General features: G+C 43.3%; 1 protein-coding gene and 1 long non-coding RNA gene across 3 annotated transcripts in view; one reads left to right on the top strand and one right to left on the bottom strand.

Moving 5' to 3' along the window:
• Positions 1-26034, top strand: part of TSHZ2 (teashirt zinc finger homeobox 2) — a 204741-nt gene that overhangs the window by 165297 nt on the left and 13410 nt on the right. The gene's annotated exons all lie outside the window — the stretch shown is intronic.
• Positions 12189-16897, bottom strand: LOC107323099. Its single transcript, XR_001559152.2, has 4 exons — positions 16795-16897; positions 14161-14252; positions 12825-13014; positions 12189-12657 (listed from the first exon to the last, which is right to left on the bottom strand). It is a non-coding gene; the product is annotated as an uncharacterized LOC107323099 (long non-coding RNA).

The raw sequence follows: 26034 nt of genomic DNA, 5'->3' as shown, positions 1-26034 counted from the left end.
CACTTGCAATGTCTGATTAACTTAAGGCTTACACACATTCACCCTGCATCTGGGCCAATGGGTCTTTGCCTAGTCATATGATGAGATGTGCTGCTGAGATGTGATGAGCTTTGGGGCTAAAAAAAAAAGGGGGGAATGATTTGGGTGCCAGATGGGAGGCACCTATGGCTTCTATCCTGTAGGAACATATTCTATACCCTTGAATTACAGCCCAGCTCCCTCTGCAAACTGTAGAGCAATTCCTTGGATGGAATACCAAGAGCAATTCTGTTGAGAACCACCATTTCTCCTTTGGCTGAGCAGGAAGCCTAGACTGTTAAGCTATCAGAGTACATAAGCATAGTTAGAGCTATTCGAATTAAGCCTGTAGAAAAATAATAATTAAGATTTGAGAATGAGAATACTTATTTCATTGAATAATTACATCAGCATTATTAATAATACATAATGTTTCACCTGTACGTCATGTCTTCTATAGTACCTCTTTTTGTTTGATGGTAAGTGTTGCAAGGAGTTCAATAGCTGTTCAGGTTTATATATTTCTGTAAAAAAACAGTGTGTACGTACTCAGATTGAGCTGTTTGTTTGTCTTTCAAACAGAATTCCTGGATAGATCAAGCTCAGCCAAGATTTGAATGCTTTGTTTTAACTCTATCTGCTTGCTTTAAGGCACAAGTTAATTGGTATCGCACTATCATCCTTCTGTTGTAAAGCTGATAGTCCAGATATTCCACTGCCGTAAGTCAGCATAAAGCTATTCCATCTTAACCAGCAAAGGGTCTCATTGAATATACATTTTTTTGGCAGGAATGGCTCTTTAGACACTATTATATGTTGGTCTTTCACGTTCTTGCAAAAGTCTTTCAGGCTCTGCCTCTTTGAGTTAGGCGAGCACGAAAGAATCGACGTGAGTTGAACTAAACAAAAAAATCAGCCCCAGTGCCTGCTTCTTGCCAAGAACAGTGCCCCAGAACTAGAGCACTGCTGTGTTTACTGGCCCTTTCATAACACTGTCAGTATCGAAGAGTTGGTAAATACAGAACTCATCCAGGAGGCTGTCAAATTCTTCTGCACTGCTGCACACCCCAAGATGATATGCTAACTCCTCTACCATTTTGCCAGTAAGCTTGAGTTTAAAGGCTGGGTCAAGAACGAATGACACTTTTCCAGTAGGCTGTCCTTCAGGGGAAATGATTTTATTCTTTTTTTTTTCTCAGTTCTGACATGAAAAAGGAGCTATGTAATGCTTCTAATAAAGAACAGCTACATATTTATTATGTACCCCTAGGTTTCTTTATGTCGTCACCTCCAACCCATTGCTAATTCTCAATCACACTTTAATATTTCTGAATCATACATCCTAAGCAGTTTGCAAACATTCTCAAACCACGCCAAGTCTATTTGTATTAAAGTAGCCTTCTAGAAAGCTTGCAAAACAAAACAGTCCTGGTCCTTATGAGCCTTCAGGCCGAATAGTGAGGCTGATGGAGTGGGCAGCAGCACAAGAGATGGAACGGTTTGCCAGGGGCAAGCTAGAAATCAGGCATGGGATGAAGAGTAGACCCTGCATCTCCTTTGTTGTAGGTGAACACTTACTCCCCTGACCACAGGGCTTCCTAGCAGCTGGTACTCCTTGTTATAAGATTGTAGTGTGGCTTCAACTGCAATTTACTCACAGATCAAATCTACAAGAGCCACACTGGAATTTTGCCCTGCGACTAACTGGATCCAAATGACAGTCAGCTGTTGGTCTCTGGGTTGGTGCTTAAAGGTAGAATTTTTGTTGTATTAGAAGTGAATCTTTCATATCCCTTAACATGGAAGTATTAAAACCCTGGGAGGTGTTGTTCTGTGGTTAGCTGTTATTTGACACTTTGGGGTGTAATGCCTCCTGATCAGCACTGCCAGCCTGCCGGACAGTTAGACAGATTTTAAAATGGATTGTGTGCCAGAGAGAGTGCATAAAGCACTGTTTCAGTTTCCTGCTCCAAGTCTGCTTGCTGATTATATCATCCTTCGTGTCAGGGAAAGACGTGATGTACAGTGTGAGTGACTGTGGATCATTTCCACCCATTCTGGGAAAAAAAAAAACAGACAAAAAGAGGGACATGTATTGCAGCAGCCGAGGTGAATTTGACGTTCCTGGAAATGTGCAGTAACATAATCTGCTTCTTTTGCTGAGTTCCTCTACTACAGTAGGCTTTGTTGGCATCATTAGCCTCCATGGTAGCATCCTCCAGAGGGAATTCAACAGAGATGAAATACAAAAACTGCTTTAAAATGATAAGTCACAAATAGGATCTGCCACCAGGCATTATAAACAAAACTAGACACAAGAGACTCATAAAAAAATTAAAGAGTAAAGTAACAGAGAAAAGCCCAAATCTTCCTGACTACAATCTCATTTGCACACCTGATTTGTTTGCACAGCATCCAGTATACAACGAGCACAAAGGCAGTAAAAAAAAACCCTCAGCCAAATGACCAACACAATGGCCATTGATTCAGGCACTAATTTAGCAGCTTTCATATCTGTTAACACGACATGTATTTGCAGCTCTGCTTCACAACGTTTGTAAATTTGCTGCATGTGTGTATTGCTAAAATTTGGATTTAGCAGCCCTTGTAACAAAAAGGGAGAGTCTGGGGGGGAGGGAGGGGAGAGAGTATCTGGGGAAAATGTTTTCTTCAGTTTTAGGGACTGCAGTTGTGCAATGAATTGTATCTGCTGGTAAGGAGTAACAGTAGAACTAATCGATGTATTGACTGCATCGCCGATAGCCCTGTGATATGAGAGTGATGTATTTCTCCTGACGCATTTATTTCACAATACTGCAAACATCAACTTCTGACCTACAAACATAAATTGATATTTCAGCATATGTGGGCTCTGGTTCCTGTAGGGCTTCTTTCCAGACTGACTGTTGTCTTTGTCTTTTGGGATCTTGGGTATTTTTCTGATAGTTTTGATCTTAGTTATCTGTGGGATTTTAATAATTTTTCTGCCTGTTCTTAAAGGAAATAGTTTAGTTATTTTTTTTCTGCACCTTGCTCTCGAGGACAGGAAAAGCCAAATCACTGTGTGAAGAAATCTCTGACATTCAGAAATATTTTTCTGAGTAAAGTTTCCACTTAAATTCTCCTGTTTTTGTTGCTCAGAAAACGTGCAATCCCTCACATCCCTCTCAGTTAGAAAATATTTAAGGTTCATTCCCCAAATTTTAGTGTCACCTGATTTATCTCCTATACCTCCATTGAGAAGTGTCATTCCCAAGTTATGAATGTTCTGCAGCCTGACTCCACTCATTTGTACTCTCATGGAAATCATTTGCAAGTGAGTGACGTCTACACCTAAAGAATGAATCCTGATGCATTTCTGCTTTGTGTCTGCCATTGTCATTTCCATGTTCCTGTGGCAAATAACAAGTGGAGTGATTGGAAGTGCAGTGGTGATGCAGTGCCAGACATGAGCCACTCGTGTGATATCACTAACACTGGTTAAGTTGGGGGATCCGGTTTCTGATGTATGTGGGCAAAGTTGGCCCCTGGATAGTCCTGTCTAACCATGTGTGCTTCACAGTAAATGAGAAGCAGGCAGGATGCCAGGAGAACATAGCCATAGGTGGATGATGTAACTGCTTGCCAATTCCAAAGGGCCAGCATGCCTCAGAGACTTCAGCTTTCATAGTCAGCCTTTTCAAGTGGGAGTGTAAAGTCAAGAGTGCAAGCTTATAAGCTTGGGAGTGTGGTATTTATTACATTTACATTTCTGAATCTTGGTGCTGTGCTTTGGGAAAGTCAAGTGAGCGCCTCAGCTGCTGCTCAGCCTTGAATTGTGAACTGCTGTTCTCACTGTCCTCGTGTTAAGGATGTGCAAGGGTAATTAACTTCAGGTCTCCCCAGAAAACAGTAGTTCCAGTTCATGGAAAAACTTCGAGTTTTTACATGTGTGTTTTATTTCCCCCAGTATGAAACGAACATCACCAAAAATAATACTGGGGGGAAAAAAAATCATGGGTCATTGCAGAAGTGTAAGTGCTCAAGTAGCTCCATCTGGGAGAGATGCACTCAGTGTGATCCTCTGATTTAGGCAGAGTGAGATCTGAACCTCAGACTGCTGATGTTATTATGCGCTCTGACCAGTCAGCTAACTCGAGGTCTCTGAGCTCTACTTTGGCTTAACCTGAAAACTGCTAATTGCAGCTAAAATGTCATCAAGATGCAGGAGACATATTTCCAACAATCAGTTTTTTTTAGAGACACACAATAGAAGTGGACAGTACTGTGTGTCCAGATTTAACTCTGCAGTTCTGCTAAAGGCTTGCTGTGGTGGTAACAAATTGTGGAGGGAAGTGTTGTCGAAGCGTTGTTTGTAAGATAACTTGAGCAAATATTGATACCGCTGTGCGGGAGCTGCATTTTAAAATATTATCTGGTATGCTTTGTAAAATTATGCATCAAATACCTCAGTATCACAGACTTAGTGTGAAGTTAAGGCCAATTCAAGTAAACTTGAGATCTTAGTCTCTAAGGACTGCTCCTCAACCAACATAGACTTGCTATCTATTTCTGCTGCTAGCACGTTCTTCTGCATGCCTGGAAATGCTGGTTTTAGACCCAAAGGATGAACAGTCACCACGTGATCCTGTGTGTGACTTATGTAAGGTTTGCATTGTGGTTTCATCACATCATTTGGATGGAATTCTGACCTCAGGGCTGCTACTGGAGCATGCACCAACCTCCCTCTTCCACTCAGTCGAGTACGTTTGGATGTGGTGAATGTGCAGTGGCTGCAGCTGCTGTCAGGAACTGCTGGGCATTCAGCTGTGTCCAGACAACTGTATTTCCATACATAACTAAACCATTGGGGTCTTTTTTTTCCTGTTTTTTTCCTATGTCAGGTTGTTATGTCACATACAGGTATATTTGGTAGAGTACCTCTCCTCTTATCAGTCAAGTATGACAAAGTTTGTCTTTTGGAATTATTCTGTGAAGATTTAGGCATTGACTGTCAACTTATACAAACCAGAAGCAACAGTAATATACTCTCACCTGCTTCCTTAAGGGAAATGTATTTACTTCTCAATAGGCTGAGAAATCTGTCATGAAGGATATGTCAGTTTGGAGTGGACAACATCATAGTGCTGTGTTGTGAAATGCACACGTGAGGTCACAGCAGCTGCGATTCCAGTCCTGCCACTGGCTGCTCCCTAGAGCAACCTTTGGAGGTAGAAACTAAGGAAATTAGTTCAGGGCTAAGTGCCAGGTAGAAAAATGGTTCTTTCTTCCTGAGTTTCAACTCCCAGGTCCTCCTGAGATGCACAGTAAGGGGACAAGGTACTTCCACCGCAGTTCTATAAACAGCAGCAGCTCTTGGTACACGCTGTTTGGCACTGGTGGTAGAAATAATAGGCAGGGTAGGTCCAACACAGTGCTTTATTCTGCACTGTTAACAGTTAAGTGGAGGAGTGCCAGCAAAGCAGGAGCGTATCTCAGACATTCCGTGCAAGCAGGAAATCTGCTTCCTACCAGCCTCCACCTCAGACTTGTCATTTGGCCTCTGTACATTGATATCAGTCATGCAAACAAGTTTCATTAATGCAGGATCAGGCTTCCTATCCCAGTGACTTCTGGGGTATTTCTACATCATGCCATCTAGCAGGAGGACTGCAGTCTGCTTCCAGAAATTAGGAGCATTCCACTTTATTACCTAGCATTAAGAAAAACAAGTCTAATTGGCTTCTGCTGTGCTTTAATAACCGAAGAACAACAAAGACATTTAGTCATTCACATCATTTCCTGTTTTTAAAGGATTTTAAATGTGACTCAGTGATTAACATTAAAAAGCAGCTACTATGCAGACAGAAGAACTACTTCATTTTTTAATTATATTTAACAGGTATGGAATCGGTGTTGTTGACATTTATAGGGAGTTCTTCATTTCCAGTAATGTAGCATAACAAAATATCCAGTCCCATGGCTTGATCACCTCTGTGTGCAATCCCAGCCTCGCTGTTGGCAGACCAGGAACATACTTGTATTGCCTCAAATATCAGAATCAGAGAAAAATCCATCTCCTGCAGGGACCAGGCAGAGCTTCTTCTCTAAGAGCAGGAAGCCGGGGGGGCAGAGCATGTTTATTTTGCACGTGTCACCCAAGCGCTGCCTGCACAGGTTCTTTTTGTTCCCACGTACCATCAGTTTCACTTCAAGATTTTGGCGTGACCGATGCCAAAATACAAAGCAAATCCCATTCCAGACTGCTGAGTATCATCTTCTGTTCCTCAGACTTGGATGTGGAGGGAGTGGGGGTGGGATAAAACCTTCTGCTATGCTTTGTCAGTGCTTTGATTCAGTTTGCCTGGTGTGATGCACGTCCAGAACCCACCACCACTGGTCCACAGGCTGCTGTAATGCCTACAGTGATGTATAAATGTGTTCAGCAGTTCTGATTTCATAGCACTGCCATTATTCTTCATAGCATTGCTGTTGTTTTTCATCTTTCTCGTGGGTCAGCCCTTGCAGATGTGGGCACAGAGTGGGGGTCCGTGGCAGCCAGAGCCCACAAGTGGTGGAGGATGTGTTGTGGGCAGTGGCACCGTATTTCTTGTGTGTGAAAAGGACAGCAAAAATCACGCAAATGTGCAATGATGACTGATTCCCTACAGCTTAAAACTCCCTCAAGGCTGAGGCATCTTGGGCCGCTCTGAAGAGAGGCATATATTTTGAAGGGAACGTGGGGAAAAAAAGCCTAATCTTCTGCTGATGTGGCCTTGGCAATAGACTGAACTGACAAGGCTGTGTATTTGTAAAACAAGCTGTGCTAAGTATTTTTTCGGCCTCGTGTTTAGAAACACACAGAGGGGGGAAAAATGAATAAATATGGAAATCAAATGTAAAAACTTCTTGCACTCGCACCCGGCTCCCCGGAGGGAATTCCTCCCTCTGTTCTCTGCTCTTCTTCCACTCAGCAAAACGGCTGCCAGTCATTAGCGGGGCCGTACGAGCTCACTGTACAGTAATTGAACACCAATGGGCCCACCCTCATTTGCATTCCCCATCCCTTGATTGGCAGCTGTACATGAAATGCCATATCAGTTGAAAGTATGTTGTGAGCTGGCACTAATGATCCAGTGGCTCCGGGGAAACCTGCCATATTGTAATTCGGCTATCAGGCATGAAAGAAATAATTCTAAGTGCCAGCAATGTGAAGCCGAATAAATGTTTCAGTGCTGCAGGTTGCCAAGGGTGACACTTCTGATTTAGTATAAACGAATGCCCCGTTGCCTTTGGGGTTGGGGGAGTTCGCATTGTATCTGAGATGTGTGTATAAAACATTAGTATTAGAAAATGGCTTCGGCACGGGATGGGAAACAGAGGCCTGGTCCCAGGCGGCGCGGGAATGTTTACAACTAATGACTGGATGAAAGGATTTTTCTACCTACTGTAATGACAGGCAAAATAGGATTTGCTTTCCCTGAGATGGAGAATAATGGCTATGTTAACTCTGCCTTTCCTTTTTCTTTCTTTCCCTAAATGAAATGCTCTTTTGTAAAGAAAATCACATCTGTTTTCTTCGGTGCAGTGCAGGGAGGTGGCGGCTTTAACTCCTTGGAGCGTGGGCTTTTGGGGGGGCTGGGGCTCAGTGGTGGCCTCTCAGGCAGCCCCCGTCCTCACTGCAGCCGTTGTGCAAGGAAAAGATCTTCCAGTAGCCTTTGTACTCTTGTTTAATGTTAAGAATCTGGTGGGAGATGAAAGAAAAGACTCCTGATGCCTTAAAAATGTAACGTAGGTGGTTTTTACTTTAATATTGCAGCTCCTGCACATTAGTATGACACAAAAGGTGAGACTGAAGGGACAGGTGTCTGCAGACATGTGGAAACTGGAAGACTGTGCGTGAAGGAGCTGCTTCTCTCCTATTGTGTCTGTACACACACAGCTGCTGTAATTGTAGATGTAGCTAATTAATTGCATCTGCCCATAGGAGGATGGTAATTGTGCACTAACTGCAGACGCAGGTACCGAAACCTGCCAGTGATTTTTTTATCTTTCCAGGAACAGAATTCTGTAATGTTCTGGAGCAAAGTGTAGGAAGGCGTGTGAACAGTTCAGATCTCTTTTCTTTCCGTGCCAATTCACAATAAGGCTGATTCTTAATTTTGTTATCCACACCCAGTCAGCCTTGCAAAATGGCAATATCTTCAACTTGGATCATTTTTATTAACCCCGGCTTTAACCGCAGTAGGGCGATCACAAAACCTGACTGGAAGGTGGGGGGGAGGAACAACACAGGTACAGAAAATGAATATTTGTCCTTAATATTACAGCCTAGTAGACACTGGAAAGGAGAAACCAGAAAATAGCTGATTCAGCCCGGGAATGGTTAGCTGGGACTTTGCTGAGACCTCATCCTTTTCTGCTGTGTATGTTATTCCATTGTTTCCATGTACTCAGATGCGTTGTTTTCTTATCTGTAGTTTCATACTTTTGTAGCAAGTTCTTTTGGAATCGATGCCATCTCTGTGCTTCAAACAGCCCCAGCACAGCTGATAGCACTGAATGGTGGGTTGTGCTTTTATTGATGCCTATGTGTAAAGCAGGGATCCCTGGGCACCAGCTGAGGTGCTCCTGTAGGCACCGTCGGCACTTCTCTGCTCCCAGATGCACCTGGGAAAATTGAAGGCATTCAGTTCCACTCAGAATCAGATCCTGACTATTTTGTTGAGGCTTTTATTGTTGTTCTGGTGCCCCATGATGAGATACCATCTGTAATTTGTGGTCAGTGGGGATGCGGGGAGAAAAATGACAAATTAGAAGCACAAAATGCTTTAAGATGAATGAACTACCTGAGAAAGAACGTGTGTCAGCCTACAATTTATGGGGATAAAGCATCACAGCTGACAATCTATTATCAGAGATCAGATGAAGCCTAAAATTTTGGATATGGATTTGAATAGCCCCATACAGAGGCAATAGATGGATGGGTAGGCTGATATTCAGGGATTCTGCTTGGCCCTTCATGAAAAAAGAAACAATTTCTTTCAAAACGTGGCTCATGATTTGGTTTCAAATGTCAATCACTCCACATCTTCAAAACTGTTTGGAAAAAGTATTTTGGTTCAGACACATCTCAACATAATAAGCCTTTCAGAAGTGTCTGTTCAGACACCGCATATTATTCCTGTTATTTCTGCGCTGTCCTGCATCATCTGCATCCACCCAGATGAGAATGGAGAAGTGCTGTTTGTCCAGATGAACTTCAAACAACCCCAGCACATCATTATCCAGTGCAGGTTTCCTGCAACGTTTTCATGGCATCCAGCTGCGTTTTGTGGCCCTCCATTCCACAGCTGCATCTGATCACCACTTGAGCTCATCCATGTTTTTGGGCATCTACAGCAGCAGTGATGGCTGCAGCAAAACTTGGGGCTTCCCAGTTCCATGTTTTTACACGTTCCAGCTCTGCATCCCAACAGTGACCCCAAGACTTCAAAGAATAACCAATATGTATAAAGAATTATTTTTATATTTTTTATTATTTTATCATTTTCTCTTATAAATAAAAGGATGAGATAGATAGATAGATAGATAGATAGATAGATAGATAGATAGATAGATAGATAGATAGATAGATAGATAGGGATTGTATATGTTTCTTTCTGAAGCAGACCAAAACCCCAGTGGAAGTGTGAGCAGAGAGTCCATCATGTGTCTGTCTGGCTGTTTGCACTCTGCTATCTGCTATGTTTGTGCTTGCAGTCACACAAGTCAGGAAAAGTAGGTGGTCAGATGCATGAGGAATTCTGCCAGGCCACTATCAGAAGTAATAAATGTGGCAAGACAGAATAAATATGCAAAATGTAGTACTTTAACCTAATAACATGACCACTTGCAAGCTTTAGCATAACACTGAAAATCACTAATGGAGCACTGTGCAGATTTTCATGATACAAGCAGTCAAGAATCATGCATAATGGAACAGTGGAACAGCTAACAGCAGATTCGCACAAGATAATTTAAACTTGTTTGTATGGACATGAGGAACTGATCTTTGAAGTGGTCCCTAATGAGATTCTGCTTGATCCTCTCTGTATCCGGAGAAAGTCTTCCGATTTCCTTTTGCATCCGGCTCGTGTTGCCGGGGTGCAGAAAAAGGACTTGTTTAAATTATGAATGCCAATTTGCATCTACATGGCATTAGGTGAGAACTCAGTGCTGCCACTGACTTTGCGTGTGCTTGCAGAATTGTTCCTAACTCCTGCATGTTTACATCCCCTCCAACTCTGTGCCACGCAGCATTCCTCGGAAGGGCCTCAGCCATGTGCACAGTGAAATGTTAAGGAATCCAAAGAGAAATATATATATATTGCCATAGCAATGTGTTATGGAACTCCTCAAAGTGCCCCAAAACTTCAGAGCTCCCTCCCCATTCCCCACCAGCAATGCTGCCCGGCCATCCACCTTCTCCAAGCACACGTTCACTCTGACAGCATCCATCTGGCACACACAGCTCTGTTTGTGCTTTTGAAAGGCAGAGGGAAAACATTCAATTGTTTTTTCTGTTTGTTTGCATGGCTCAGGAGATTAAGGAGGACTTACTCAAAGTTAATGATTCTTTTCCCATGGGGGAAAATCACCCCTCTGTCAGCTGCAGGTTCCCTCATATGGTTTTGTCTTCCATCAGGTCATTTCTGCCCTCAAAGGAAGCAGCCACAGTAAATACCTCAGGTGACATTAGGCTCCTAACACACTTGCACAATTATTTCTCAGGCTTCAATTTAAAAAGGCAAATGGCTTTCTGTAATGAAACAGGGAGGAGGACAGGAGCTGGTGGTTCATTTGCTGCAGTTCATGTAAGGCCACAGCAAAGCAGTACAGCTGAGTAACCACAACAGGGAGCACAAGGTGGAGGGGGGGGGATGCAGGAGTGGATCTTCCTGCCTTTAGAACCAATGGAAACAGTGAGGCCTTGTTCAGAAGCACAGAAATAGATGCTGTAAAATTTTCCTGATGGCAGGCAGACACATTCAGTGCCATGGGTCATCCCTATGGCACCTGTGATGTCAAACATCACTCAGCCCTCTTTGACCCTATGTAAGGTCTGTGCAGAGTGAATAAATCCAATATCAGTCATCTTAAAAGAAGCATTTGATGGCTCAACATCACATAACCTCATTGAACAGATGTACCACAAATGACATCTGGCTGTTGAAGGAGAGTGAGCTCAGAGCAAGGGGATGCAGCACCCAGCAGGTCCCCCTCTCCTTGTGGCTCTGGGCTCAGCCTTGTGCTCCGTTGGATTTGCTTCTGACCCAACCCACCTCCTCACTGCTTGGAGCAGCTGCCATTCTAAAGCCTGCTGAGGGCTTTTGGAACTCTTCCATTCCTTATATAAGCATCAGGAACCAAATTTGATGTCATATGTAATGCAAAGAGCACTGCTGCTGCAATTAACATAGTCCCATATCACAGGTGCTCAGAAAAAAATAAACCTTTCTAATGCTACTTATTTTTACATCACTTGTTGCTCCTGTGGCCAAGCTTAGCCCTGGCAGCCCACTGTTGGAAGAGCCCAGCACCTCCAGGGCTGTTTGAGGAGCTTCCAGCTTTTACAGAGGTACACAGAAATACGAGACAGCAGATTAAACTTCATATTGCTTGTACACACTCTCCCCGCTATAAATGTAATGCATGTTTTCTTTGTTTTTACTGAAGCCCATTAGGATCTATTCTACTTTGCTACGTACAGAATTTACACAGACAGCTATTATTATTGCCTGAGGGGATCCTTATAAGTTTTATAGCATCCATATAGACCTGACAACTTGCTGCATCTGATTAGTTGTAGTGTTTACTCAGTGCCCTGAGCATGGAACAGATACCCAGGGCAGGCCCAGGCCTCAGGGAGAGATCTGGTGGCAGATCCAGCACTTGGCTCCTGTCCTGAGCTGCATCACCCACTGCATTCCCCCACAACTCACGGAACAGAAATGTCACTGCCCAGCCTCTCCTGCGCTCCTTCACCAGCAGCGCCTCTGGCTTTAATGTTAAAATAAATCCTTTTTTTTTTTTTTTTTTTTTTAAAAAAAAGGGGTGGGGGAGAGGAAGAGAAAAAAAAAGAAAGAAAAAGCCTTCCCTTTATCGTACATCCACAGGTGTAAGAAGCAATGGGATGCTCAGTACAAATAACTCCCTTGTTTTTATTCTGACAGTCCTCATACTGTCTGAGTACCAAAGAGACAATTGAGAGGTCTGCACACCTATTTATTCACTTATAAGACTTTCATGAGTTTGTGCCATTAAGGCTAATAGGTGCTAATAGCAATTGTTAATATGTAAATCTGCTCATAGAGAGGATGAGGAACAGTCTCTATTCCAACATGTTGGCCACATAATTGCAGGCTGATTACATGCTTACACATGTGCCATTTCTAGAGGGACAAACAAGGGATGAAGAGGCCCATAAGGTCACACATCTACTCTGGAGGCATCAAGTTTTATCAAGGTGTGTTCTGTAGAAAGGGCCAAACTACATGTTTAATTATGATCCTGGGACTTGTGCTACAGCATCAGGGTCACACACTACCCTTGATCCACAACATCTCCTGCTGAGGGCACTGAGAGGATTGCATAAACATCAGAGCTGGAACAAGACTCCTAAGAAACAAAGAAGTTCACAGTATATCCAATATCACTCAATGTGGAAAAAAGACATTCAATAAATGGCTCGCTTTGGGCTACAGAGAACCATGCCTTGTTTGTGTCTATTCTGGCAACAACTGGACACACAGAAAGAGAGGAGGCAGCAGCAATCCCACAGTTACCTGTGGAGTCTTAAGGGATCCTTGTGTCAGCCTTGCTATAAGTACATCCCTTCATGCTCATTGCCACTGTGGTGACTTCTTCCTTTATTTCTTCCTGGCAGAAAGCAGACTTTTGGGCGGTGTTGTTTGTCCATCCTCCAAAATTCTTTCCAAGCTCCTTTTGAGTGGAGTCCAAAATCATTTTCCATATCTAAAAAACATAAGATTAGTGTGTTTGATGAATTCGGAACACATTTGAAATAACCTCTTGAATAAAACCCACACAGAGAGCCCTTATTGAATAGAGTCTGTAAAAAATATTTGGGGTCTCCCCAACTGGAGTGATGCAACAAAGTCTGTCAGAGCGGGCAGGCACTGATTCGAGCTTATGTCTGAGCAGCCTGCGTGCACTGACAGGGAGCTGCGGAGGGTTGATGCTGCATGAACTTCTTGTTTTGTTTCCAACCAAGAGCACTGCTCTGCACTCAGTGTGTGCACGTGTGTGTGTGTGTGTGTGTGTGTGTGTCTGTGTGTGTTTGCAGGAATGGTCACCAGCTCCTCCCTCCCCAATTAGCTCGTGGAACAGTTGGGTTAATTTAGGACTTGCACTGCCTGATCACTGGTACAGTTACAACAAATAAAACATTTTAATATGAGCAGTCGCTGAATGTTTACTGTATCATATTGCTGGGAGCTGAATGTGTGCCAAATGCTATAACAGAAGGGAGCATATGAACTCCAGAATGATGACACTAATAAGGAAATTACAAAAGGCCCAACAAATGGCATTTGTGTTAAATCAATAATGCTCTGTTTGTTGTTTTTTTTATTCTAATCTTTCTTCTAAAAAAAAAAGAAAGAAAAAAAAATTATCTTTCCCAACAGTTGGCAATTCCCATTCTTGTTCTTCTTCCTGAACATAATTAAAAACATGTTGTGGCGTCTACTTAAGACATCAACTTTCCCAAGCCTGTCTTGTCCACTGCGTTTTAAACAAAGACACTTGTTTTGGCATTGTGCCCTTAATTAGTCATTTGAGGCTTTATTGCTGTACAAAAAATGTCTTTGTTTAATGATTCATCACAAGCCCAATTTCTGCAGAACTTAATCAACTACAGAACTTTCTAATCAGCTTAAAGTAAAAGCAAAAAGGAGAACAAGGTTGCTTTTGGTGTGTTGTTTTGATAAAGGAACGTTGGTTTATGGCATGCTTGCATTCTGAGCTATCTGTGATTTAGAACTACAGGGATTAGATTGGTCCCTTAACCTGAGATTTTGGGAGAAGGAAACCTGCTACACACAGAGCCTCGATCCCAAAAACTCCCACCCCCCCCCCCCCCCCCCAAGCATCACTCACTGCATTGTGCTTCAGGGTGCACCAGATACTGAATGGCACCAGACAGGCTTCCAGGCTTCTGTGAGAAGTGACTCTAGTCTTAGAAGATAAAACTGCAACATAAAGTTGACTATTAGAGGAAACCAGTAAGAAGCAAGGCTGGTTTTACCAAGCACAGAGATCATTTTTCACCTTGTTTGTTTGCTTCCCCCCCCCCACATTATTTTTTTTCCTCTCATTTTATTATGTAACATTTGTTGATTTGACTCTCACTTGGGCATTATCAAGCTTTTGTTCTAGCAATGGATTTGTACAGTAAATGAGTTTCCCCACAGCACAATATAGGAGAGATTTAATTTTTTTTTTTAAATATTATTTTCCTTCCATTGAGTTTAGAATAAGAAGTTAAAGGATAAACAGCTCAACTCCCTACACTGCAAAAATGGAAAGTTGTGCTTTTTGACCATACCCAAGACTTTGCCTTTTCCACACCAGAAACTGACTGAGGAGACCCTGCCTGCTCCAGTACAGAGCACACAGCTTAGAACACACAGACTGCAAGATGATGGAGCTGGCTCGTTGTGTAATTCATACACACAGCTGAGGCACACGTTAAATGACTGACATCTGACAGACACAGATATGATAGCTCAATTACTCCAGACACAGGAGCAAAGCACCTCTGAATTTTACTTGAAGTTGTCAGAATTGAGCGGAAGTCTTCTGTCTTATGGGCTGAATGACCTCCCTTCAATGCCACCTGTTTCTTCAAAACTAAGTTTTAAGGTCTGAGCATAAAAATACAAAAACTCTTGGTTCTCCAGGCATCTGTACACAGCTTGTGCTGTGTCAAAACATGCCTACTTGGAGTAAATATATTATTACACTATGTCAGCGGTCATCTGTATTAATGTATTCTCCACGTAGGATAATAGCATTCATTTGCTTGAGATACGCTGCTAACTGCACTCGGATTTTTAGTGCAGGATTTCCTTTTCCAGGCCAGATGATGTGTGTCAATTAATACCTAGTGCTGCACTCCCAGCACTGCAGTGAGCTGTACCAGTCCTCATTTCCCCGCTCAGGCAAGTTCATGGTTTGGGCTGGAAACAAAGACGGTTTCTGCACTCACCATCACTTCTATAGCCAGAAGTTGGTAACAGAGTAGATAAGCTCTGCAGGGTTACACACAGGCTGCCAAAGGAAGACAGTGAAGCAGCAGCACCCTTAGCTTGGTGATTATCTCCTAGAGTTCAAATGCCCCAGGTCAGCTGCTAGCGCTTCCATGAGTGCCCACATGGCACCAGGCAGACCTGAAACTACCTAATATGAGCAATGACAGCAACAACAGGTTGTTTCAAAGCCAAGTGCCATTTGTTGGCCTGCCTTGATTTTGATGGTGGTATGAAATGACACAGTGCAAGCACATGCTGTGTGTTGGTTCCCAATGTGGCTTCACACCCAAAAGAGCTTTCAGTGAGAGCACTGCCAGAGCTTGTCTTTGATGCTGCAGCAGAGCTGTGGTTGAGCACTAGGGCTGGATTTGTATCACTACCTTGGCAGCTCATGACTCTCTATGATCCCCTCCACCCTGGCAGAGTCCCTCCTTCCCAAGAACTTTGCACATAGGGCACAGACTCTGGCCAGGTCACCAGCATTACTTTCCTTCGCTTCTTGGCAGCTACAGAAATGAAACCCAGCTGTAAGAAATAAGGCCCTCCTCTATTTGGCAAGGTTCCTTCAGAGTTCAAGTGTCTGTGTGCACATGTGATCTGGGGCAGGACAGAAGCAGACTTGATTAGCAGTTTAGTCTGAACACGTGCTTAGCACCAGTTATATTCTTATGTACTCGCAAGTGCTGAATGCTTGGTTCAAATTAAGGTATAGCACGTGTGTGTGTAGAGATATCTAATAGACTGCTTAAAAAAAAGCTGTCACTCTCCAACCCTAAAGTGAGGAATATGGGAATAACACCATGGTTGCTTTCAGCCACACAGCACTCTTTGGACACACAGCAGGAGTAGCTCTCAGGAGCTCCTGGTGCTACAACATGCTTTGGTCACCTGGCAATGCCCAGCTTCACTGTGTGCAAGAGTCACTTTTTCCTTTGGGCAATTGCAAGGAGAGGAAATCAGCCACAAAGCGATGGATTCTGATTTTTTCTTCCTGTTAGGATGATTAGAATTGTACAATGAGCATCACTGCATGGCTGCTACATAATGCATGTTATTAATTCGGCACAAAGCGATGCTCTATTTATATAATATTTTGTAGAGTTTGCAAGAGTTTCATATTCAAAGAACAACCAGAAACCCAGCAAATATTCAAATCTGCTCCTGCAATTTCATTGTTTTCCCAAGTAAAAGAGTAGCAGCTCTGTGAATTCCTTAATCACACAGAATGAGTTTCCTCATGTTTTCTTGACAATCAGCCCTTCAGCCAGTCAGCTGGCATTCAATAGGATGGGAACAACTAATAATTTAATCTTAACTTTGAAGCCAAACAAATAATGACCAGTGATATAATTAAGTAGAGAGGAACCTGACATCATCTCCCTTAGAACTTGCAGGGTGCCTCCATGGGTTTCTCTCTGCATTAGATTTTTCTTAATTCCAGCCACTGGAATACAGAAACAAAGGAAAAACATTTGCTTACCTTTGGAAGGCCTCAAGTATGCAAGGATCTCTACTGAGATCCCCTCACCTCCACTGCCAACCCTCAAATAAGGGCTGGGAAGGGGTGGATCCCAGCTCCAGCCCTTCTGGTCACTCAGGTACATTGCATACAGCTGAGCTCCCCTGGGCTGGCCCTGCCTTCCCACCAGGTGCTCAATCAGTGATGTAAGCCATGGCAGCATTTCTGCTACATCTAAACACTAGACATCACTAGAGCCTGTAGACTCCTCAAGAGAAAAACTTGCCCAAGGAGTGCTAAGTAAAGCGCCTCTTAAATGCTAAGTAAGAGCTCTCTGTGGCCAGCTCACATTTGAGCTCCTTGCTGCCCTCCTACACTCACTGCTTACCCCAGATTTCAGTACGGGTGCTTTGTGCAGTCTCTCTACTGCACCAGTGTTGATGTGAAGTAGAAAAGGTTGTTGCTAAGTGACATGACAACTGCAAAGTGCTTTTCAATTTCTTTTTCTGTTTTCTACTCCCACCTTCCACATACATCCTTTATGGAGAGTTAGCGGCTGGGAACATCCCTGTCTAGCAGTGAGCTCTGTGTGACAGAGCCTGGATCACAGTGCTCGCAGAAGTGGCACAGAAGCTGCAGTGCCTGCCCCAAAGCTTCTTGCAGTTGCAAACGTGGGAGTAACCAAAGAATGTGTCCCCATCTTTCTTCGCTCAGTTGTAAATCAGGGTGATATAGTGGCTGGTATGATGTGGGTTTGGTGATATCTCTGATCACAGATAGCAGTGCTCTCCATACACAGCAAAGCAAAGCTAATGGCTCAAATGCCAGCCCCTGGGCTCTGCGGCTCAGCCCTGCAGATGGAACCCATGTTTTGACATAGCTGCTCTCACTGCTATATTCATGCTGTGGCTGACTGTCGTGGGCTGTAAAGCTGCAGGTTTTGTTGTGGAAGACTTCTATTTACAATGCCCTGCTGGTAGCTGTCTCTTTGCTGATGCTCCTCTCAAGTTATTTTATCTATTGGCTCAGTGTAGGGAAGTAGTTTAATAATAAATAAATAAGTGAATAAATAAATATCTTCAAACAACTAGATTCTTTGAACTTTACCTCTTGCAGCAGTCTTTATACTGCTTACATCTCCCCACAGTGAGTTTCATTGGCCAAACCATATCCTTTTGTTTTGTGCCAATACAGTGACTCTAACACTTGATGGGCTCCATCAGGACCTACCACAGTGAACCACAGCTTACCATAGCAAACCACAGTCAAACTGTAACAGTAAATAGCATTACGAATCTTGTGCATCTGTCTGTCCTGGGTCCTTCTCCATTCCATACGTGGGTTCAGCCCTGACTTCTGGCCATGCAGAATTCATGTGCGAGAGGCTGGCATCGCGCCTGCAGTGTCTGTTCTTTACCACATTAAAAGGTCATAAAAGGATAGTCAGTTAGAAAGTCCTGCTACTGAAGAGAGCCTTTATGCTGAAACAAATTCCAAGTAGGATTTTTTTCCCCTATCTTTGAGCAGGCAGAGGAGCAGCTAGAAAAAAAAAAATAAATGTGAGCTCAACTATTAGCTTTCCACTTGTAAAACTTCATCTATCACTAAATATATTGCCCACAGAGGACAGAAGCTGTTAAGATGGGAAAGAATTTTGAAGATGGATGAATGACAAAGACAAATGAAGATTTTTATTTTAGCAGAAGTTTCCAAGTGCTGTCTCTGGGTTGGGAGGGTACTGTTAATAAAGTACACTTGACATATAACTGTTCGAGTTCCTGAGAAACAGCTTTGCTTTAAAGTTCGGTAGAGGATCAAAAAGAGTGAATTCTCTGTTTTTCTCTGTAAGAAAAGAAAAAGAAAGCCCTGAAAAAGGATAGGTTTTTTTTGGGAAACGGCATCTATGCCTTTTGTCTTTTCTTCTCTTTGTGGTCCAGAGACAGTGCGTTGACTGACTTCTTCAGAAAGGAGATCAGTGAAATTGTCAGTTGATTACTTCTCCTTGATTAGCATTTATAAGAGCCCTGTGATACATTATTTGCATTCCTATTTAGCTGTGATTTTTGTGGGGCAGCAATGATTAAACTTGTCACAGGGCCTGATTGACAGGGTCAGATCTTCACTTTCTACTCTTTTGAAATTAAAAACAAATGTGTCAGCTCCCTTCATGGGCCGCAGCGCTGTGAAGCTTGCTTGCCTTGTCATCGCAGATAGGTCAGGAATGTTTTAATTTTAGGGATGGATTCTGCTTGTCAAGCAGAGTGTGATGGCGTGTAGTTCTGGAGATGAGATGTGAAGGGTGTAAAACAAAGAATGGAAAGAACAAAGACAAAGACACTCACATTATTAGACAGATTTAATTAGTCTGAATGGATATTATGCTAGATGAAGCAGTGAGCTGTGAAATTAACCCTTGATTACGGATTGGCGGATCATGCTCATAAAGAGAATCAAACCTTGGTGAATGGGAAAGAGGTGCCGCTCCACCCTCGGATCCCTCATCCCCACGACCTCTTCCCGAGTCTGAGAACAGGAGAGAATCTTTGAAGGAAAAGCTGTCGGTGGCACTGAGGAAGCTGGGGCCGTCTCCCCCTCTCCTTTTTTCCCCAGGTCTGGAGCCAGCCCATCTGAAGAGCTGAAATGGAGCAGGCTACAGGGAGGCAGAATGTTCCATGATGGATGATGAGAAATGGCTCCCACAAGTGCAGTCCGTTCCCTGCGGGCACAGGGTGTGCAGCAGCACAGAGCTCCTGTCCCCTCGTGAGACACATTCCCACCCTCTCCCGCCTCCCACTACCAAGTAGGTTTGATATTCCTGTTTGAAAACATCATTTCATTTTTCTTTTTTGTAATGATAAGCTGTGAGTTAATGTGATGTGACTCACCCCAAAGTGAGGGTTTAGGCTTCGAAAGGCTGGGCTTCCCAGCCTCTGCTGCGCCAGTGCTGTGATGTTCCAAGCACTGAGATAGTGTGGGAGATTGGAGTAATGACAACTGAGAGGTGCTGTGTTTTCTTCATCCAAAGATGCACAGAAGAGGCACTTCAGCCTTTTGTGTGCTTCTCATCAGCATTCCCCAAAGCTCTGTATCAAGAACTGCTCCTTCTAATTAGCACGGCTGCAACGGAAGAAAATAAATAGAAAATACAGTGTTACTCTCTTGTTAGTTCCTTGTCATTTCTTCCAAGTCGTTCAACTAATGGAGTAATCAGCCTTTATGTTTAAAAATAAAAATAAAATAGCCAAAGGGCATTAGGCGCATTAATCTCCCAATAGGTGTGAGGCCCCTGCTTCTCTCTGGCTCATTTGAAATGCTCGTTTTTAGTGCAAATTTGCATGCTGGAAACTGTCAGATTAAAAAGGAGTGAGACATGAAAACAAGTTGGGTGAGAGACTGCCTAGAAATGGTGGCTGATGACTTACTGAACAGTCATGTCGATAACTTACCTCTTCAGTCGTGTTGAGCCCCTGCTGGTACCGTACTGCATGGTGTTACTTCTTACAGCACTTTTTAAATGTGATATCAAGAATTCTCATTTTTACTTAGTATTTAGTCTCATTTAAGTGGCCTCTGTGTATGTGGAGTGAACAGAACCCTTTGATGAAAGACCTACGGAAGATTAATGGAAGTCATTATCATTATGAAGTAGCACAGAGCTGCTATCCACAGTAAAAAAAGCAACTCCCGCCCGCACATCTCTCTCCATTTCTTTTTGTACCCCAAAAGAGAAGAGGCAGCAGGAGAAGGTGATGAGGGAATAGGGCATGACATGAATCCCATTGCTAAGACTACTTCTGAATTTCTGTTGGTGTTAGAACAAGTCACTTTGCCATTCTACAGATGAAAACGATTATTTGAGGACAAAAGACTCGTACTTATCATTAAACCTGAAGACACAGACTGGTTCTTAGGCAGAAAAGCCTTGTCATTGAGCTGGTGTTTATGTGAGCAGTCACACATTAGTGTTACTGCTTTCAGGGGCCTCTCATCAAAGTCTTTATTATTACAAACCTACTGAGCCATATCCTCAGCTGCTGTGAATCGACATAACTCTCCTGAAATTAATGATGCTACAGAGTTTTACATCAGCTGAGAATCCGGCTCTTCCTTTCTTGCTACTTATTTGTTATTCAGTAAAGCTATTGCAGCCCAGGCCATAGGAAACAGAGCTCTTCCGAGAAGGATCTGCTTTTCAACCCCATATCAGCCCCACGGGACAGGACCTGTCATCTGGATCTTCTCAGTCCCGGGTTTGAAAGACCATTTGGGTCAGACAATAATTTAACTGAAGAGTTTTAATTGAATTAGTTGATTCAATAGTTTCTTGCTATCTCTGCTGCTCTGAGCAAGCAGCAGTGCTTTGCTCACCTCTGGCTGGGGGGCTTTGCCACAAATGTCCCTGCGGGGGCACAGGGATGAGTACAGAGGGTGGCTGTGCCTTATGCTAAGAGAATAGAACATATGAAAATAGTGGAAAAGGCAAGTGCTAATAAAAGGGAAACCTCGGTACCTTCAGTCAATGTATTTGTCAGGAATGTAGGTGAGTTTCTTGGTTTCTGCTTTGCCACCTGCCACCGTTCTCTCTCTGGGCACTGAGCCTTGTAGCGTGTAAAATGCAAACGTGGCTGCTGTTGTCATTGTGGGACTCCTCATGCTCACTTTGCAGAGAGAGAGACTTCAACTGGTGCATTCAGCTTCAATACGAAACATCAGCAGACAAAGGTATCCAGAGGAGAGGTTTGGACAGAACAATTCAGTGCAGAAAATGTTGAGTAAATGCTCAAGACAGCCCTATGGCACAGCACACGACCCTTCAGAAAGGAACAATAAGCACTCACATGCGGAATGCAGAGCGTATCTGTTGGGTGTGCAGTTCTATATTACAGCCCTGCTGTTCTTGAAGAAACAGTGCTGGGAGCACTGGCCCCATTTGCAAGGGCCTCGTTTCTGCCTCAGCTCTATTTCTCTATAAAGAGAGTAATTCTGCTTAAAACAAGGAAGCAGCGCTGGTGTAAAGCAGGAGTGAGCAGAGCAGAGTTGTGCTCTCCACCCGAAGTGGCAGCTGAGAATCGTTGCTTTTCACCATACCAGGTGCTGTGTGTGTTTTAGAATTAGACACACGAGATGCTCACCTGAGGTTCAGGTTTGCACACTGTTTCCCATCGCTCCCTTAATTCAAAGAGCGAGAGCAGATCTGTGCCCCCCTCCCTGCTTTTATTTTTCAGACTGAATTGTTTCGGTAGGAGCTTGGTGTGTCAGATTGTAAGTCTATAAAACGGTTTTCTACCAGCTGGAAATCCAACATGCTACATGAATACATAACAGTGCCTAACCAAGAAGGTTTGTAATTCAGTAATTAGCTGTAATTAATGAACACAAAGTGAAGACTCATTTACAGTTTAAATTATCACATTAGCTCCTGTCACCCTCTATGTACACAAAACAGCAGGAATTCAATTATTTTTATTCTTCAAAGCTAATTTAAAATTTAAGGAATGCCATTACATGAAATAATAGGTAGGAAATGTAATAGAAATCGCTGAGAACAGTTGGCCGTCCTTAGAATGGGAGGAAAAAAAATGCTATCAGTGATGATTTGGAAATGTTGTTTCATCAGCGAACAGATGAAGGATTGAAATCTACGCTCTTTTCAGTGTATTTAAAAAGAAAGCCGGTTCGGTGGTTGCTAAGTCTTTGTGCAGGGAGAGCCATTGTGCATAATTGTAAAAGCAGTTGATACCGATAATGCTGTTGATAGTAACATGATGACAGCATGGAAATGCTCACACCATTATCTTTAATGGGGCTGAGTCAATTGCAACAGCATCGAGCCCGTGTAATATTCACCAATCTTAGTTGTGAAACTTCAGCCTAGCAGGCCTGAAGTAATTGTCACTCTGCAATCTGCCTACAGTTTGTGTCTATGTGTGCCTATGTAAAATGCTTTCACCGTGCTTTTGAACCCACCACGATGCTTCTCTCTGCAGCTGCCACTGATTTTCCTTCTCAAACAGTTCGATAAAAAGAGCATTCCCAACCCATTGGATGCCGATTCTGTGGCTCCCGCACGGCTGTGTTACAGCCCTATTTTCTGTGTTCTTTATTTCTTCTTCAGTAGCCTTTTCATTTTAAATAGGCCACGAGAAGCTACACCGCCTAATTTTTCATAGGTGATCGACTGCTGAGTTGTGGGTTTACATAGACAGAGGGAAGGTAGCGATAAGCCAAAGAGAGAGGATTCTATTAGGGAAATGCAGCAGTAATTAATGAATCCTGCCAGTAATTGGGAAGGTGTAAGCCTCTGTAATATCGTAATGATAGTCATCCGTTCTGCGCATCCCCCATCACTCCGAACGATCCCTCATCGTCTCTGTGATCTCAGACACTTAGCCATGCAAATCTTCCTGACAGGACTCTATGTCTTTGTCTCCCTAATTGGATAGTATAGAGTTGTTTATGGATATTGCAGACATTTAGACCTCAGTTGGAGGTTGTTCAAAAATCGTTAGCAAAGTTGCCTTAACAGCATTGTCAAATATTTATTCCCCTGTTTCAATATCTGTTTTTAACCCAGGCATGGTTTGCAGTAGCATTAGCATTTTGAAGATGCTCTGTGTTGTTCTGGGCTCCACTCAGATTGTTACCCAGCCATTTGCCTACGGAAAAGGGAACAGCAACAAAAAATCTAACTTAAATTCTGATTTCTCAAAGACAAAACATGAGCTTGTAGGGCAAATGTGCTGCTTCTTAATACCATTTCCATAGGGAAATATTAAGAATGCTGACAGAGGCGGTTCCACTTACAAAAATTACAGGAAGCTTCTGGGGTAAAAATTCCAATTTAGTGTAAGCCAAAATAAATGGTGAATAATCCCATTCACTGGAGTTCAACTAAGATCGGACTAAGACTCTATCATATACATTAGAAAAAATGCATTTTTTTTTCCTTGGTCAAGACCTGGGAGGCATAATTCTGTTGGTCACAGTTTTATGTACCCCTCCATAATCAACCAGAAAAGGTAAAGAAAACAAACAGAAAGAAACCTGTTTGTAAAGGAAGAGGAGTAGATCGTGGTTGTGGGTTGTTTTTTGACTTGCTGGTGAAAGATTTCTGGGTATTTGCTCCAATTCTTTACATTCGGGAGCTCTCATTTCCTTCTGTTTATACCAAACTTATTGCTCTCCTAAAGCACTGCTGATGTCAGCTGTGACATCATCAGTTTTTCACCTTCCTGCCTGACTTGCCTGTGACAGAGCTGTGATGCTCAGGGAAGGACAAAGGCGGACTCTTGCCTGAATGTCCGATCAAACAAGCACAAAATCTGCTCCTTCCAACCTGCATCTTGCCAGCCCTGCGCTCCTGGGGCTGAAGGAGGGATGCCCACTGCTGCCCTGCCTCTCAGCTCTCCCACACACTGACTGCAAGGCCAGCTTCCTGGCATGGCCTCCAGGCTGACCTGAAATACTGCAGATTCACCCTGAATCCACCCCTCATCTCCATGCCAATGTCACCGGGTCCCAGCCCTGTGCTGCCAGCCCTGGGGAGCGGCCCTGCAGGGCAGCATCAGACCTCTGCCCCCATGGTAGCTGTGGTAAAGCTAATTGGCTCCCAGATCTCCTGTGCCTGCTAGAACCTTCTCCTCCAGAACATGAATACATTGGCATTCCAAGTTTTTTATATACGCACATACATATATATATATTTAAAATCCTGGCTTTGGAAACTTATGTTGGTGCAGCAGCCTGTGACACTGAATACAAGCTGCTGTGCAAAGTAATTGCCAAATGCTTACATAAACACATAAATAAGACAAATTTATTTTCATTATTCACATTTTTTGCCCTTTCTTTTCTTTTTTATTTATGTTTTAAACAACAGTTACTGTAAATATTATGATAAAAAAAATGCCTGCAGTGGACAGAAAGATGATCAAAAAGCCCTGATATAGAGCAATTCATGTTTCTTCTTTACAATCACTAACGAATCTTAACTTGAACCATGTTATGTTCCCATGTGAGTGATAAGCAATGATTTATTATGAAGTGTCACGAAATCGGAATGCCATACAGTGAGACATGAGCTAGTGGAAAATGTGTTCCCTGTTTCCCAGCCTCATTACTCAAAGATGCAGCGTCCCTCTCTCCAAGTCTAATTTACCTGGCTCGTCGAGGCACTCTGATAGCAAAGCAGCACAACCAGGAGTGTGATCCCTGATCTGGGCTGTGCTGGTTGCCTACCAGCACTGCTAAACACATTGCACCAACCAGGAGATCCACAGCTGGTGCTGCACACAACGTTTGTATCCCTAATGATGTTGTCCCCAAAAGCAATTGCTTCGGATTAGGGCATCCATTGCCTCATCAGTGCTGTCAGTGCATGAAGGGGAAAGAGAACAGCCACTGTGAGGAGACAAACAGAGAAGTTTTCTTTATGCTTTGGAGTTTCTGCGACTCTCTAATGACTCCCATCTCCCCACGATCCTAATTCAAGCAACTGGTGTGTGATGGATTCTGTAGGTAAATCGGTGACAGAAGAGCATGTGCAGCTCCAGCACAGTGGTGGAGATTTACGCATCACACGGCAGCAAGCACGATGCCTTGGGTTTTCAGGTGGGAATCTGTGTTGTAAGTGGTTCCTCACACAGAAAGAGGAAGGCAGCTCACTGCGCACTGATCCACAGGAGCTGCCCTTCTCTCCTACCAATCCATGCTCTCTGCAGAGCATCACCCAAACAGGCAGAGTCTCTGATTTTAAGCATTCTTCTCAATGTTTTCTTCAATGCTTTGATCCCAAATGTGCTCATCAAAGCTGCAGTGTGAGGGGAGCAGCTGCCTGCAGCCAGTCTGACAGCCCACGGTGCTGCTGCTCTGTGGGAGGAGACACGGACGGGGCCCTGCAAGGAAGGAGGTCTGCACTGGGCAGGTGCACCAGCAGCTCAGTGTTTTGCTGGAAAGTCCAACCATCTTCCCATTAAAAACAGTCCTCCTATCCAAAAACGTCCATGTAATCAGACCGGACTTACTGAAGATCTGCCAGCAGTATCAGCTTCTGCTTCAAAACACGATCCTGTTCTACCATGACAAAATGTTCTAGAAGACCAAAAGTTAAACTTGAACAGAGTAAACATGAGAATGAATTTATGTCCTGCAAATCCTTTCACACGAAATCTTTTTCTTCTATCTCGGCATGTTTCAACTGTTTCAGTCTGTCTTAAGGCAATAGTAGCTGTTGTTTTTCTTGCAGAAAATGTGGAAGTCATC

Source organism: Coturnix japonica, chromosome 20 (assembly GCF_001577835.2).
Source record: "Coturnix japonica isolate 7356 chromosome 20, Coturnix japonica 2.1, whole genome shotgun sequence".
Classification (NCBI taxonomy): Eukaryota; Metazoa; Chordata; class Aves; order Galliformes; family Phasianidae; genus Coturnix; species Coturnix japonica.
Note: the sequence above shows the minus strand (reverse complement) of the source record. Positions and strands in the feature narration are given on the sequence as shown.